The 17,176-nt window shown below is 34.1% G+C and overlaps 1 protein-coding gene across 7 annotated transcripts in view; it reads right to left on the bottom strand.

Annotated features, from left to right (window-relative positions):
• LOC142223451 (uncharacterized) overlaps window positions 1–17,176 on the bottom strand; it is a 258,785-nt gene that overhangs the window by 103,188 nt on the left and 138,421 nt on the right. For 6 of the 7 annotated variants that reach the window (XM_075293340.1, XM_075293341.1, XM_075293337.1 and 3 more), the window contains one exon: window positions 12,445–12,482. The exons of the other annotated variant lie outside the window; for it this stretch is intronic. The gene's annotated coding sequence lies outside the window, so the exon portion shown is untranslated. The remainder of the gene's footprint in view (window positions 1–12,444; window positions 12,483–17,176) is intronic. 7 annotated transcript variants of the gene reach the window in all.

The raw sequence follows: 17,176 nt of genomic DNA, 5'->3' as shown, positions 1-17,176 counted from the left end.
GTGTTAGTATATGGTCGCTAACAACCATACCAAAATTGGTCCAATCACACAAAAATTGGTCCATATCGGTTCATAGTCATGGTTGCCACTAGAGCCAAAAATAGTCTACCAAAATTTTATTTCTATAGAAAATTTTGTCAAAATTTTATTTCTATAGAAAATTTTGTCAAAATTTTATTTCTAGAGAAAATTTTGTTAAAATTTTATTCGGTTCATAATAAAATTTTCATCATTGTCAAAATTTTATTTCTATAGAAAATTTTGTTCAAATTTTATTCGGTTCATAATCATGGTTGCCACTCGAGCCAAAAATAATCTACCAAGATTTTATTTCTATAGAAAATTTTGCCAAAAGTTTATTTCTATAGAAAATTTTGTGAAAATTTTATTTCTATAGAAATTTTTGTTAAAATTTTATTTTTGTAGAAAATTTTGTCAAAATTTTATGTCTACTTTGTCAAACTGAATTATAAAGGGTGATTCTTTTGAGGTTAGGATTTTCATGCATTAGTATTTGACAGATCACGTGGGATTTCAGACATGGTGTCAAAGAGAAAGATGCTCAGTATGCTTTGACATTTCATCATGAATAGACTTACTAACGAGCAACGCTTGCAAATCATTGAATTTTATTACCAAAATCGGTGGCAGAAAATCCGCTTTTTTATCGACAAATTTTGTTCAGCGATGAGGCTCATTTCTGGTTGAATGGCTACGTAAATAAGCAAAATTGCCGCATTTGGAGTGAAGAGCAACCAGAAGCCGTTCAAGAACTGCCCATGCATCCCGAAAAATGCACTGTTTGGTGTGGTTTGTACGCTGGTGGAATCATTGGACCGTATTTTTTCAAAGATGCTGTTGGACGCAACGTTACGGTGAATGGCGATCGCTATCGTTCGATGCTAACAAACTTTTTGTTGCCAAAAATGGAAGAACTGAACTTGGTTGACATGTGGTTTCAACAAGATGGCGCTACATGCCACACAGCTCGCGATTCTATGGCCATTTTGAGGGAAAACTTCGGAGAACAATTCATCTCAAGAAATGGACCGGTAAGTTGGCCACCAAGATCATGCGATTTGACGCCTTTAGACTATTTTTGTGGGGCTACGTCAAGTCTAAAGTCTACAGAAATAAGCCAGCAACTATTCCAGCTTTGGAAGACAACATTTCCGATGAAATTCGGGCTATTCCGGCCGAAATGCTCGAAAAAGTTGCCCAAAATTGGACTTTCCGAATGGACCACCTAAGACGCAGCGGCGGTCAACATTTAAATGAAATTATCTTCAAAAAGTAAATATCATGGACCAATCTAACGTTTCAAATAAAGAACCGATGAGATTTTGCAAATTTTATGCGTTTTTTTAAAAAAAAAAGTTATCAAGCTCTTAACAAATCACCCTTTATAAGTATTGGATCGCTCTTTTTTGATTTAATATATACCACGTATGGACTTACATACAATTTAGAAGATGGTGTTAGGAGGTTTTAAGATACCTTGGCATCGGCAAGCGTTACCGCAACTTAAGTAATTCGATTGTGGATGGCAGTGTTTAAAAGAAGTTTCTACGCAATCCATGATGGAGGGTACATAAGCTTCGGCCTGGCCGAACTTACGGCCGTATATACTTGTTCTTCATTTTTTTTGTCATTTATGTCAATTCATGAAAAAATTTGTCCACAATATTCGGGTTGTGATTTGGTTTTGTGACCTATTTATATTTTCTTATTTTTTTTTTTTTTTTGATATACAAAGAATTTTTATAGTCGATATCTGCTAAATCACTTTTTTACTAATTTTTATACCCTTCACCACTACTGTGGTACAGGGTATAATAAGTTTGTGCATTTGTATGTAACGCCAAGAAATAATTGTCATAGACCCATCTTTTAGTATACCGATCGGCTTAGAATTAAATTCTGAGTCGATTTAGCGATGTTCGTCTGTCCGTCCGTCCGTCTGTCTGTATATGTAATTTTGTGCACAAAGTACAGGTCGCAATTTAAGTCCGATCGTCCCCAAATTTGACATAACGCCTTTCTTCGGGTAGAAGACAATCGCTATTGATTTTGGAAAAAATCGGTTCAGATTTAGATATAGCTCCCCTATATATCTTTCGTCCGATTTTGACTCATATGGCTTCAAAAGCCAGAGTTTTGCCCTGACTTGATTGAAATTTTGTACAAGGAGTACGTTTAATAGTATCGTTAGTTGTACAAAATTTAGTTGAAATCGGTTCAGATTTAGATATAGCTCCCATATATATCTTTCGACCGATTTGGACTTATATGGCCCCAAAAGCCAGAGTTTTGCCCTGATTTGCTTCAAATTTTGCACAGCAAGTAAGTTTAATAGTATCGTTAAGTATGCTTAATTTGGTTAAAAACGGTTCCGATTTAAATATAGCTCCCATATATATCTTTCGTCCGATTTGGATTTATATGGCCTCAAAAGCCAGAGTTTTGCCCTGAATGGCTTGAAATTTTGCACAAGGAGTACGTTTTATAGTATCGTTAATTGTGCAAAATTTAGTTGAAGTCGGTTCAGATTTAGATATAGCTCCCATATATATCATTCGCCCGATTTGGACTAATATGCCCACAGAGGCAAAAGTGATACTCTGATTTACGTGAAATTTTGCAGAGGAAGTAGAATTGAACTTGAAACTTTGCACAGGCAGTAGAATTAAGGTTCTGGATATGCGTGTTTATTTTGGTTGATCAGATTTTGATATAGCTCCCATATATATCTTTCGCCCGATTTTCCGTCATATAACCACAGAGGTCAAAGTTGTTATCGTATTTACGTGAAATTTTGCACAGGGAAAAGATTCAACATATTAACTATGCATGTGAAATTTGATTGCAATCGGTTCAGATTTCGATATAGATTCCATATATATGTTTTTCCTATTTAGGCAAAACTGGTCGAAATACCTACATTTTCCTTATCAAATCGCCACTGCTAAGTCGAAAACTTATCAAAATGACTCAAATTTTCCTACTACTCTATTACACATCTATCGACCGATAAATCATAAATACACTTTTGCGAAGTTGCCTCAAAATTGGTTCATATTTAAATGTTTCCTATTTTTATACCCTCCATCATAGGATGGGGGTATATTAACTTTGTCATTCCGTTTGTAACACATCGAAATATTGCTCTAAGACCCCATAAAGTATATATATTCTGGGTCGTGGTGAAATTCTGAGTCGATCTAAGCATGTCCGTCCGTCCGTCCGTCTGTTGAAATCACGCTAACTTCCGAACGAAACAAGCTATCGACTTGAAACTTGGCACAAGTAGTTGTTATCGATGTAGGTCGGATGGTATTGAAAATGGGCCATATCGGTCCACTTTTACGTATAGCCCCCATATAAAGGGACCCTCAGATTTGGCTTGTGGAGCCTCTAACAGAAGCATATTTCATCCGATCCGGCTGAAATTTGGTATATGGTGTTGGTATATGGTCTTTAACAACCATGGAAAAATTGGTCCACATCGGTCCATAATTATATATAGCCCCCATATAAACCGATCCCCAGATTTGACTTGCGGAGCCTAAAAGAGAAGCAAATTTCATTCGATCCGGCTGAAATTTGGTACATGGTGTTGGTATATGGTCTCTAAGGTTAAAGTTAGGTTAAAGTGGCAGCCCGATTAAGATTCAGGCTCACTTAGACTATTCAGTCCATTGTGATAATGGTCTCTAACAACCGTTCAAAAATTGGATCACATCGGTCCATAATTATATATAGCCCCCATATAAACCGATCCCCAGATTTGGCTTGCGGAGCCTCAAAGTGAAACAATTTTTATCCGATCCGGCTGAAATTTGGTACATGATGTTAGTGTATGGTCTCTAACAACCATGCAAAAATTGGTCCATATCGGTCCACAATTATATATAGCCCCCATATAAACCGATCCCCAAATTTGGCTTGTGGAGCCTCTAAGAGAAGCATATTTCATCCGATCCGGCAGAAATTTGGTACATGGTGTTGGTATATGGTCTCTACCAATCATGCAAAAATTGGTCCACATCGGTCCATCATTATATATAGCCCCAATATAAACCGATCCCCAAATTTGGGTTGCGGAGCCTCAAAGAGAAGCAAATTTATTCCGATCCGCCTGAAATTTGGTACATGATATTGGTATATGGTCTCTAACAACCATGCAAAAATTTGTCCACATCGGTTCATAATTATATATAGCCCCCATATAAACCGATCTCCAGATTTGGTTTGCGAAGTCTCCAAGAGAAGCAAATTTCATCCAATCCGGTTGTAATTTGGAACATGGTGTTAGTATATGATCTTTAACAACCGTGCCAGAATTGGTCCATATCGGTCCATAATTATATATAGCCCCCATATAAAACGTTCTCCAGATTTGACCTCCGGAGCCTCTTGGAGGAGCAAAATTCATCCGATCCGGTTCAAATTAGGAACGTGGTGTTAGTATATGGTCGCTAACAACCGTACAAAAATTGGTCCAATCACACAAAAATTGGTCCATATCGGTTCATAATCATGGTTGCCACTAGAGCCAAAAATAATCTACCAAAATTTTATTTCTATAGAAAATTTTGTCAAAATTTTATTTCTAGAGAAAATTTTGTTAAAATTTTATTCAGTTCATAATAAAATTTTCATCATTGTCAAAATTTTATTTCTGTACAAAATTTTGTCAAAATTTTATTTCTATAGAAAATTTTGTTCAAATTTTATTCGGTTCATAATCATGGTTGCCACTCGACCCAAAAATAATCTACCAAGATTTTATTTCTATAGAAAATTTTGTCAAAAGTTTATTTCTATAGAAAATTTTGTTAAAATTTTATTTCTGTAGAAATTTTTGTCAAAATTTTCTTTCTATAGAAAATTTTGTCAAAATTTTTATTTCTATAGAAAATTTTGTGAAAATTTTATTTCTATAGAAAATTTTGTTAAAATTTTACTTCTGTAGAAATTTTTGTCAAAATTTTATGTCTACTTTGTCAAACTGAATTATATAGGTATTGGATCGATCTTTTTTGATTTAATATATACCACGAATGGACTTACATACAATTTAGAAGATTATGTTAGGAGGTTTTAAGATACCTTGCCATCGGCAAGCTTTACCGCAATTTAAGTAATTCGATTCTGGATGGCAGTGTTTAGCAGAAGTTTCTACGCAATCCATGATGGAGGGTACATAAGCTTCGGCCTGGCCGAACTTACGGCCGTATATACTTGTTTTTTTACTAACATTGTGCTCCACCTCAGCGCATTAGCCGACTTAAATGTAAAATCTATAAGTATTGCAAAACTCTGTACAGATCTGCTCAGATATACAGAATATATGTGTATGGATTCATATAGCATCCAACACATTGGACGGATTAGATATGGTATCGAAAATGTGGACTTACAAAGTGGTGAAGGGTATAAAATAGTCGGCCCCGCCCGACTTTAGACTTTCCTTACTTGTTTTTATACAAAATTTATGTATATTTTTAAGAGATTTTTTTTTTGTAAAATATATTGAATAAACAATATAGGAGGATTCGCTTTGGAATGTTTTGTTAACGGTATTCATACTTTTGATAATATAAACTAAAAATGTAGGATAAATCTCTTTGGTATTTGAAAGTGCATTTTGGATCTTTATGCTTTCTCTAATTTCTTAGGACAATTTTCTTCCAACTTTTGTCTAATAAGTTTATGCTGCAATACTGTTCACTGTTCCAGCATTCAGTTTGAGGAATATAGTCTGTCGAATTGGAACAATCAGTCTCAAAGAGAGATTGCAATTTCGTTTTTAACTGAGTCCTTATGGGATCCATCATCAATTATTCCCTACGGTCGCAATACAAGCACAACGGAAACGCTGTAAAGGCCTATTGTATCGAAATCTTTCCATAAGAAATATAGGGCATTGATACTAAATTGAATTTTTTAATTTTAAATAAATATATAAATTAAATAAATAAAAATATTTCACTGGCTAACACTTTAAAATTTGAATATGCATTAAAAAGCCCTAAAAACTCCAAACATAATACTTATAATCTCTTCTCCCCCAGTTTGGGGATTATTGGTTAATACGCCACAAATTTCCAAAAGAAAAAAAATTCCCACAATTTAAAAATAATCCACATGTTGACCATATGTTGCATATTTTCAAATTTTAAACCATCCATGGCAAAAAAGAAAAAAAAAAACACAATTGGAAACATTAAACCCAACTCAAAATTTTGTTGATTTGCAATTTAATACACCCCACAACTTAAGTTTTTAACCCAACAAATTACATTCCACTTAAAGCCAACATGGATGGATTTCAATAAATGAAGAGAGGGTGAAACAGAGAAAAGGGAAAAAGTCCCCAATATCCCATATGTAAATATATTTAAATTGAGGGAAAAGTGATATCTTCAACACAAGGTGTTGGCTGGCAAATATTCTTCAATATTTAGCTTTGCAAGTGTGTGTGTATATGGTTTTCAATTTTTAAAGCAACAATTTTTTTAATATTTCTTATTTGAAGACAAAATGTGTATGTGAATAATGGAATGAATTTGAATTTTATTTTAATCCCCAACACATATGCCCCAAACTCATTTCATATGTCTTCATTTTGTTCCATTGCATGGGTAATTTAGTTCCAGTACTTCATTATTGTCTTAATGGGAGTCTATATCAGTCAGAGACAATGAAAATATATGTTTATTACCATTGAAGCATAAAAGAAAAGATTTGAGACTTATCTCCGAAAACTAAGAATTACGGCGACCGGACATATCCCCCAACGGACATTTCGCCCAAAATGATTTTTGGGCGTTATGACCTCCAAAGAGGCGGTCACATCGCCCCTCCCTCATCGCGGTCATATCGCTCCTCCCTCATCGCGGTCATATGTCCCAAAAAATAGGCGGTCAAAACGCCCAATATTTTATGGGGAAAATAGTGTCGGAATAGAAATAAAAAACTGTCCTAAATGAAGTAGTTTTTATCCCCAATTTTGGTTAACTAAATACGTACGGTATTTAATTGAAAATGCCGTAAGTAGAAAGACAGTGCAGATCTCGTGGTCTATAAGAAAATTAAGGAGAAAATGGTGCAAAACGCTCCACAAAGTCCCCAAGAACTTGCCAAATCAGAACATATGAGTGAATACTAAATGTGCGAAAGTGTGCCGGAAAAGATATTTTAGCAAACCACTATTAATGGAAGCCGATTTGGCATACAGTCTCTTTGTGTTCCAACCCAGTAACTGAAATAATGAATGAATGAAATATGGATGATGGAGATGCTATTGTTTTATTGATGTTCCTTTTTCGGTCGTTGTTAAATTCATCACATTCAGTTCGTCCTCAAATCCTAGCGATTTTCTGTTTATTATCTTGTTCTAAACATTAAAATTGGAAAGAGATGAGATGATCGACGTGCTGCTGATGGGTACTTGAAAAAAATCGCGCGCGCGATGAAGCCAAGATATGCTAGTTTTACATCTTCTTCCAGCATATACAATAAAAGCAGGATTCGATATTTGTCAATAAGAGGCATATATATCTATTAAATATTTAAAAAAAATTAATGGATAGATGATGTAATCATATCTAGCTTTTGAATGATTTAAAAAAAAATACATTTTGTTATTTTAAACTATTGTTTATATTCAATTATATTCAAACGGTCATAACACCCACATTTTTTTATGGGGCTTATGACCGCGATGAGGGAGGACATAAAGCCCAAACTAAAATTGGGCGATGTGACCGCCCCAATGGAGGTCATAACGCCCAAAAATCATTTTGGGCGAAATGTCCGTTGGGGGATATGTCCGGTCGCCAAGAATTGCTACTTATTACTTTGATAAGAAATTATATTGAATATTATTGCAAGGAATGGAAAAATATTTTATCATTCAATATCATAAAAACATTTCCAAAAGCTGATGATGCTTTGAATGCTGATATATAAATTTTTTCAAGTGTATTTCATATATTTTTTTTAAGGATACAATTTGAGAATATTTTCTGAGAAGCCTTAGATTATAAAATAACTAAAGAAATATTTTTAATTTTTATTATATAAATTTATAAATTTTATATCTACAAGTCAAATTTTTTAGGCACATACATATATGAAATATTTCAATAAAGATAACAATTGTACAGCTTTAAAAAAATTGTAGCCTATTTTTAGGCTGCTAAATATTTTTTTAAAATTTTACTGAGTAGACATTCCAATTTTTATACCCTCCACCATAGGATGGGGGTATATTAACTTTGTCATTCCGTTTGTAACACATCGAAATATTGCTCTAAGACCCCATAAAGTATATATATTCTGGGTCGTGGTGAAATTCTGAGTTGATCTGAGCATGTCCGTCCGTCCCTCCGTCCGTTTGTTGAAATCACGTTATCTTCCGAACGAAACAAGCTATCGACTTGAAACTTGGCACAAGTAGTTGTTATTGATGTAGGTCGGATGGTATTGCAAATGGACCATATCGGACCACTTTTGCGTATAGCCCCCATATAAACGGACCTCCAAATTTGGCTTTCAGACCCTCTAAGAGAAGCAAAGTTCATCCGATCCGGCTGAATTTTGGGACATGGTGTTAGTATATGGTCTCTAACAACCATGCAAAAATTACTCCACATCGGTCCATAATTATATATAGCCCCCATATAAACCGATCCTACGATTTGACTTGCCGAGCCTCTAAGAGAAGCAAATTTCATCCGATCCGGCAGAAATTTGGTACATGGTGTTGGTATATGGTCTCTAACAACCATGAAAATATTGGTCCACATCGGCTAATAATTATATATAGCCCCCATATAAACCGATCCCCCGATTTGGCTCTCGGAGCCTCTTGGAGGAGCAAATTTCATCCGATCCGGCTGAAATTTGGTACATGGTGTTAATATATGGTATCTAATGACCATGCAAAAATTGGCTTGCCGAGCCTCTAAGAGAAGCAAATTTCATCCGACCCGGCTGAAATTTGGTACACGGTGTTGGTATATGGTATCTAACAACCATGCAAAAATTGGTCCACATCGGTCCATAATTATATATAGCCCCCATATAAACCGATCACCAGATTTTACCTCCGGACCCTCTTGGAAGGCCAATATTCATCTGATTCAGTTAAAATTTGGAACATGGTTTTAATATATGGCCTCAAACACCCATGCAAAAATTAATCGAAATCGGTCCATAATTAAATATAGGCCCCATATAAACCGATCCCCAGATTTGACCTCCGGAGCCTCTTGGAAGAGCAAAATTCATCCGATTCGGTTGAAATTTGGTACGTGATGTTAGTATATGGTATCCAACAAACATGCAGGAATTGCTTCATATCAGCTCCCATATAAACCGATCCCAAGATTTGACCCCAGGTGCCTTTTGGAGAAGCAAAATTCATCCCATTCGGTTGAAATTTGGTACGTGGTGTTAGTATATGGTCTCTAACAAACATGAAGGAATTGCTTAATATCAGTCCATAAGTATATATAGCTCCCATATAAACCGATCCCCAGATTTGAACTCCGGAGCCTCTTGGAAGAGCAAATTTAATCCAATCCTGTTAAAATTTGGTACTTGGTGTTAGTATATGGTATCTAACAGCCATGCAAAAATTGGTTCATATCGGTCCATAATTATATATAGCCCTCATATAAATCGCTCCCCAGATTTGAACTCCGGAACCTCTTGGAGGAGCAAAATTCATCCGTTTGAAATTTGGTACATTGCGCTAGTATATGGCCGCTAACAGCCATGCAAAAATTGGTCCATATCGGTCTATAGTTATATATAGCCAATGGCCAATCACACAAACATTGGTCCATATCGCCAAAACTAATCTACCAAAATTGTATTTCTATACAAAATTTTGTCAAAATTTTATTACTATAGAAAGTTTTGTCAACATTTTATTTCTGTAGAAAATTTTGTTAAAATTTTATTTCTTTAGAAAATTCTGTCAAAATTTTATTTCTATAGAAAATTTTGTCAAAATTTTATTTCTATAGAAAATTTTATTTCAATAGATAATTTTGTCAAAATTTTATTTCTATAGATAATTTTTTCAAAATTTTATTTCAATAGATAATTTTGTCAAAATTTTATTTCTATAGATATTTTTTTCAAAATTTTATTTCTATAGAAAATTTTGTCAAAATTTTATTTCAATAGAAAATTTTATCAAAATTTTATTTCTAAAGGGTGATTCTTTTGAGGTTAGGATTTTCATGCATTAGTATTTGACAGATCACGTGGGATTTCAGACATGGTGGTAAAGAGAAAGATGCTCAGTATACTTTGACATTTCATCATGAATAGACTTACTAACGAGCAACGCTTGCAAATCATTGAATTTTATTACCAAAATCAGTGTTCGGTTCGAAATGTGTTTCGCGCTTTACGTCCGATTTATGGTCTACATAATCGACCAAGTGAGCAAACAATTAATGCGATTGTGACCAAGTTTCGCACTCAGTTTACTTTATTGGACATTAAACCAACCACACGAATGCGTACAGTGCGTACAGAAGAGAATATTGCGTCTGTTTCTGAGAGTGTTGCTGAAGACCATGAAATGTCGATTCGTCGCCGTTCGCAGCAATTGGGTTTGTGTTATTCGACCACATGGAAGATTTTACGCAAAGATCTTGGTGTAAAACCGTATAAAATACAGCTCGTGCAAGAACTGAAGCCGAACGATCTGCCACAACGTCGAATTTTCAGTGAATGGGCCCTAGAAAAGTTGGCAGAAAATCCGCTTTTTTATCGACAAATTTTGTTCAGCGATGAGGCTCATTTCTGGTTGAATGGCTACGTAAATAAGCAAAATTGCCGCATTTGGAGTGAAGAGCAACCAGAAGCCGTTCAAGAACTGCCCATGCATCCCGAAAAATGCACTGTTTGGTGTGGTTTGTACGCTGGTGGAATCATTGGACCGTATTTTTTCAAAGATGCTGTTGGACGCAACGTTACGGTGAATGGCGATCGCTATCGTTCGATGCTAACAAACTTTTTGTTGCCAAAAATGGAAGAACTGAACTTGGTTGACATGTGGTTTCAACAAGATGGCGCTGCATGCCACACAGCTCGCGATTCTATGGCCATTTTGAGGGAAAACTTCGGAGAACAATTCATCTCAAGAAATGGACCGGTAAGTTGGCCACCAAGATCATGCGATTTGACGCCTTTAGACTATTTTTTGTGGGGCTACGTCAAGTCTAAAGTCTACAGAAATAAGCCAGCAACTATTCCAGCTTTGGAAGACAACATTTCCGAAGAAATTCGGGCTATTCCGGCCGAAATGCTCGAAAAAGTTGTCCAAAATTGGACTTTCCGAATGGACCACCTAAGACGCAGCCGCGGTCAACATTTAAATGAAATTATCTTCAAAAAGTAAATGTCATGGACCAATCTAACGTTTCAAATAAAGAACCGATGAGATTTTGCAAATTTTATGCGTTTTTTTTTAAAAAAAAGTTATCAAGCTCTTAACAAATCACCCTTTAGTATGCAGTATGTTACTTCAGATTTAGACTGTTTAATATATTATTGATGACTATATTATCAATGATTGTTACCCGATTCTATATTTAGACCGATGATGACAATGTATCTTCTTTTTATAGACTAAGAAATGTCATCAGTATTACTAAAAAGAGATAAACCATCATTGAAAATTTTCAAAGATGGGTCATTTGGATACCATGACCCCTTCAATCCCAGTTTTTGATCATAAAGGGTGATACGGTCAAAATTTGGTCAATATAAACTTGACGTATTTCTTTCAAATTTGCATTTAAAAAACCTGAACAATTGATATGAATGATAATTATGTCAACATTTTAGTTCTAGTTCTATAGAACATTTTGTCGAACTGAATTATATACGTATTTAATCGGCCTTTTTTTTTTTGTTTAATATATCCCCCGTATGGATTAACTTAAATTTAGAAGACGGGGTTAAGGATTTTTTTTAAGATATCTTGCCATCGGCAAGTGTTACCTCAACCCAAGTAATTCGATTGTTGATGACAGTCTTTCGTAGAAGTTTCTACGCAATCCAAGGTGGAGGGTACATAAGATTCGGCCTGGCCGAAGTTACGGCTGTATATACTTGTTTTTATTTAAAGTAGCATACTTTTAGGCTATTATTTTATTCCATTGGACTATGTAAACTTTGTTTTAGTTTTTTTTTGTTTATTATTTAATTTTAGCATTCTTTAAATAATTTAAAATATTTGTTTTACTTTCTTGTATCACCCCCCACCCATCATGTAAATGTTCGAGAGTTGCTCCATTTGTCGTTACTTAACATTCTAGCTAAAAAAAACTTAATTTGTCTTAAAATAGGCTCTTCATAATATCCCATTGCCCTATTCCCACCATCCGGCCCCTTAATGTATACACTTACCATTTTATGGTTGGTTGAGAGTTTCTACAGCCACGTGCCTGGAAATATACACAAAAGGAAGTTGATTTCTTGTTAATATCATCATCTCTTGTTGTTCTTACATATTTCCGTAATTTGTTCAGTGAGCGAACATTTATCGAAGAGAAAGGCGAGGGGTAGCTTAGAAAAATGGCATGTAATTAGAAAGCATTAAAAGGAAGATATGGTTTTTAAAATTGTGTTAACATAGAATGTGATTTGCTGTGGCATGAGGCCACAATGAAAATATGATTTATTAAGCTTTTGGTTGGTCTTGCCTGAAAGTAGGCAAAGCTTATGGCCACCTAATGGAGTGATGATAAGACATGTAGGCAATGGATTTTGTGCGTGATGACATGACATCCTAAATGTAGGCAATGCATAAAGTAATTTACGAACAAGACAAATGAGAAATATACAAAAAAAAAAAAAAAACAAAAATGTGTGAAAGGTTTGTACGGCAGCCAGTTTTCATAGAATGAAATGAAGAATATATCACAACTAAATTTCTTTTGTGGTCATTCTAATGGTCATATTGGTTGAAGGTTAAAATATTCGTGACTTTGTAGATTAACTTATAAAACTGTGGTAGACATCGAGCACCGTCGATGTAGGATTTCACAAAACTGAAATCCTAAAATTTTACCTCTTTTCCTACTGTTCCCCTCAATGAAATCGCCGAAAAACTTTTTTGTGTTTGGTCGAAACTGGGATTGAAACTTTGTAAGCAAAGCGGGCATGCCAACCATTGCACCACGGTGATTCCCAAATTCCAGCTCTGGCTTATGGAACCATACAAGAGCATATCGGGCCAAAGATGGGAGCCATCGTGGTGCAATGGTTATCATGCCCGCCTTGCATACACAAAGCCATGAGTTCGATTCCTGCTTCGACACCAACACCAAAAAGTTTTCCAGCGGTGGATTATCCCACCTCAGTAATGCTGGTGACATTTCTGAGTGTTTCAAAGCTTCTCTAAGTGGTTTCACTACAATGTGGAACACCGTTCGGACTCGCCTACAAAAAGCAGGTCTCTTGTCAATGAGCTTAACATGGAATCGGGCAGCACTCAGTGATAAGACAGAAGTTCACCACTGTGGTATCACAATAGACTGAATAGTCTAAGTGGGACTGATACATCGGGCTGCACCTAAACTAATGTATCGGGCCAAAGACATTTATATGGGAGCTATATCAAAATCTGAACCCATTTCTTTCATAGGGTTCTATTCTGTCTCAAAGCACATACTTGTGCCAAATTCAAAGTCTATTGGACAAAAACTGCGATCTAGAATTTGATCACAAAAATGTGTTCCCAGGCAGACGGACATGGTTAGGTCGACTAAGGGTTCGGCCTAGAGCATTGTTGCTAAGAACACCATGTTCCTATCTCGTCTCCTTCTGGGTGTTGCCCACAATTGTACCAAATTATAACACCCTGTTTCACACTGTGGCGCAGGATATAACAAATTATAAGCTTAATGAAAATTGTCAAATCTAACAATTTTTTTTCAGTGTATGGAAATTGATACAAGAAAACTGATCGCATCTTACGTGTAACCTTGTTCTGCACTCTCTTGGGACATATAACATATCCAAGTGTGCATTGCTATGCCATTATTAGATGATTAGGTAAACGATATTCCTTAATTGCATGATTGGACAAAGGGGTGATTTTTTCTTTGTCAGTGTAAAAAAATTGATGTAAGAAAAATGTTCAGGCCTTATACATTAGGCAAGCAGGTACTTCATTGCTGCATGTCATGTTTGTATGTGTGCACCCCTTTCCCAGTATTAATAATGTTTTTTTACCTCTCGAATGGGCCAATTTTAACAAAAATTTATTATGGAACTCCCTGAATATTTTTTTTTCAGTGTATGGAAATTGATACAAGAAAATTGATCACATCTTACATCTAACCTTCTTCTGCACTCTCTTGGGACATATAAGATTTGTAAGTGTGCATTACTATATCATTATTATATGATTATATAAAGGATATTACTTAATTTCACGACTGTACACCAAATGGGGTACATTTTTTCCGTTTACAAAAAATTGATTTAAGAAAAATTTTTAGGCCTTATACATTAGGCAAGCATGTACTTTATTGTTGCATGTCATGTTGGTATGTGTGCACCATTTTCCCATTATTAAAAATATATTTTTGATTTCTCGGATGGGAAAATTTTAACAAAATATTATTATGAACTCTATGAATAGTTGTTTTTTTTTTTTCAGTGTATTTGATACAAGAAAATTAATCATATCTTACATAAAACCTTGTTCTGCATTCTTTTGAGACATATAAAATTTCCAAGTGTGCATTACTATACCATTATTATATGATTACGATAAAGGATATTCCTTAATTTCACGACTGGATAAATGGGTAATTTTTTCCAGTGTTCAAAAAACTGATGAACTAAAAATTTTCAGGCCTTTTACATTAGACAAGTGTGTACTTTATTGTTGCAGGTCAACTTTGTATGTGTGATTTCTCGGATGGACCAATTTTAACAAAATTTTATTATGAACTCTATGAATAATTTTTTTCGGTGTACGGAAATTGATGCAAGAAAATTGATCACATTTTACATTTAACCATGTTCTGCACTCTCTTAGGATATATAAAATTTCCAAGTGTGCATTACTTTATTACATTATTATATGATTAGGATTAAAAGATATTCCTTAATTTCACGACTGGACAAATGGGGTAATTTTTTCCGTCTACGAAAAATTGATGTAGGAAAATTGTATACGCCTTATACATTAGGCAAGTGTGTACTTTATTGCAGCATGTCATGTTTGTATGTGTGCACCCCTTTTCCAGTATTAAAAATATATTTTTGATTTCTCGAATAGGTAAATTTTAACAAAATTTTATTATGAACTCTATGAATAGTTGTTGTTTTCAGTGTATGGAAATTGATACAAGAAAATTGATCATATCTTACATCTAACCTTCTTATACACTCATGGGGCATATAAAATTTCCAAGTGCGCATTACTATACCATTATTAGATGATTAGGTAAATTATATTCCTTAATAGCACGATTAGACAAAGGGGTGATTTTTTTCAGTGTACAAAAAATTGATGTACGAAAAATTTTCAGGCCTTATACATTATGCAAGTGTGTACTTTATTGCAGCTTGTCATGTTTGTATGTGTGCTGTGTGTGTGTGCACCCCTTTTCCACTATTAAAAATATATTTTTGATTTCTTGGATGGACCAATTTTAACAAAATTTTATTATTAACTCTATGAATAATTTTTTTCGGTGTATGGAAATTGATACAAGAAAATTGATCACATTTTACATTTAACCTTGTTCTGCACTCTCTTAGGACATATACAATTTCCAAGGGTGCATTACTATACCATTATTATTTGATTAGGTAAATGATATTCCTTAATTTCACGACTGGACAATTGGGGTAATTTTTTCCGTGTACAAAAAATTGATATAAGAAAAATGTTCACGCCTTATACATAAGGAAAACATGTACTTTATTGCAGTATGTCATGTTTGTATGTGTGCACTTCTTTCCCATTATTAAAAATATATTTTTGATTTCTCGGATGGACCAATTTTAACAAAATGATATTATGAATAGTTTTTTTTTTTGTCAGTGTAGTAAAATTGATCACATCTTACATGTAGCCTTGTCCTGTACTCTCTTAGGACATATAAAAATTTACAAGTGTGCACTTATTACCATTATTATATGATTACATAAATGATATTCCTTAATTTCACGACTGGACAAATGGGGTAAATTTTTTCCGTGTACGAAAAATTGATGTAAGAAAAGTTTTCACGCCTTATACATTAGGCCAGCATGTACTCTAGTGCTGCATGTCATGCTTGTATGTGTGCATCCATTTCTTAGTATTAAACATATAACATATATATAACAAAATCATGTGTGCATTATTTTGTCAATATGAAAAAATAAATTTGTTTTAATAGAATTTTTATTTTTATTTATTTTTTTTTTTTTTGAACGAACAAATTATACAAAATTAAATAGTTAATGTCATTGAGTGATAACTTTATGTGAACTTCCTTAATTTCAATTTCCTTCAACAATAAAATCAAAAATTTTTTATTAGATTTTTAGTATTGTCTATAAAAAAATACGAGTGAATGTTTTTTTATATTTCTTCTACAATGTAGTCTATGAAATGTATACTCATTAGGAAATCACAGAAAAAATACCGCAAAGCTACTTTCTTATTATCTTATGACACATCACAAAAAGAAGTCGCCTCTTGTCTTTAAGAGACTTTTTCATAGACCCAAAGGCAGACAAAATCAAATGTCAGTTTGAAACAAACAAAAAATTATGAAATAAATTTAAGAACAATATTTGAAGGGTCATGGATAGATATATGTATATTTTTTTTAAATTAAGTCAAAGTCTTTTATAATTTTATATTCTTCCCTATTTCTTGGTATTAAACTATATGAAATGGGACCGCCTATATTACAAAAAAAAAAAAACCAACACATATTCATTTTACAGGCAACCACAATTGATAATGATGCTTTTGCTGATAAATCCAACAGATGGACAGACAGACAAAACAATATAGACAGCTTCTATGATTTATAACATTGTCATAGCCAAGAATTCTAAACTTTTTTTATTGTACCTAAAAATACTATTATGACAAAGTTCATGATTGTGTTGTGTTCGTGTT

This window comes from Haematobia irritans, chromosome 2 (genome assembly GCF_050003625.1).
Source record: "Haematobia irritans isolate KBUSLIRL chromosome 2, ASM5000362v1, whole genome shotgun sequence".
Taxonomy (NCBI): Eukaryota; Metazoa; Arthropoda; class Insecta; order Diptera; family Muscidae; genus Haematobia; species Haematobia irritans.
The sequence above is the reverse complement of the archived record's forward strand: the minus strand, read 5'-3'. Positions and strand labels throughout refer to the sequence as shown.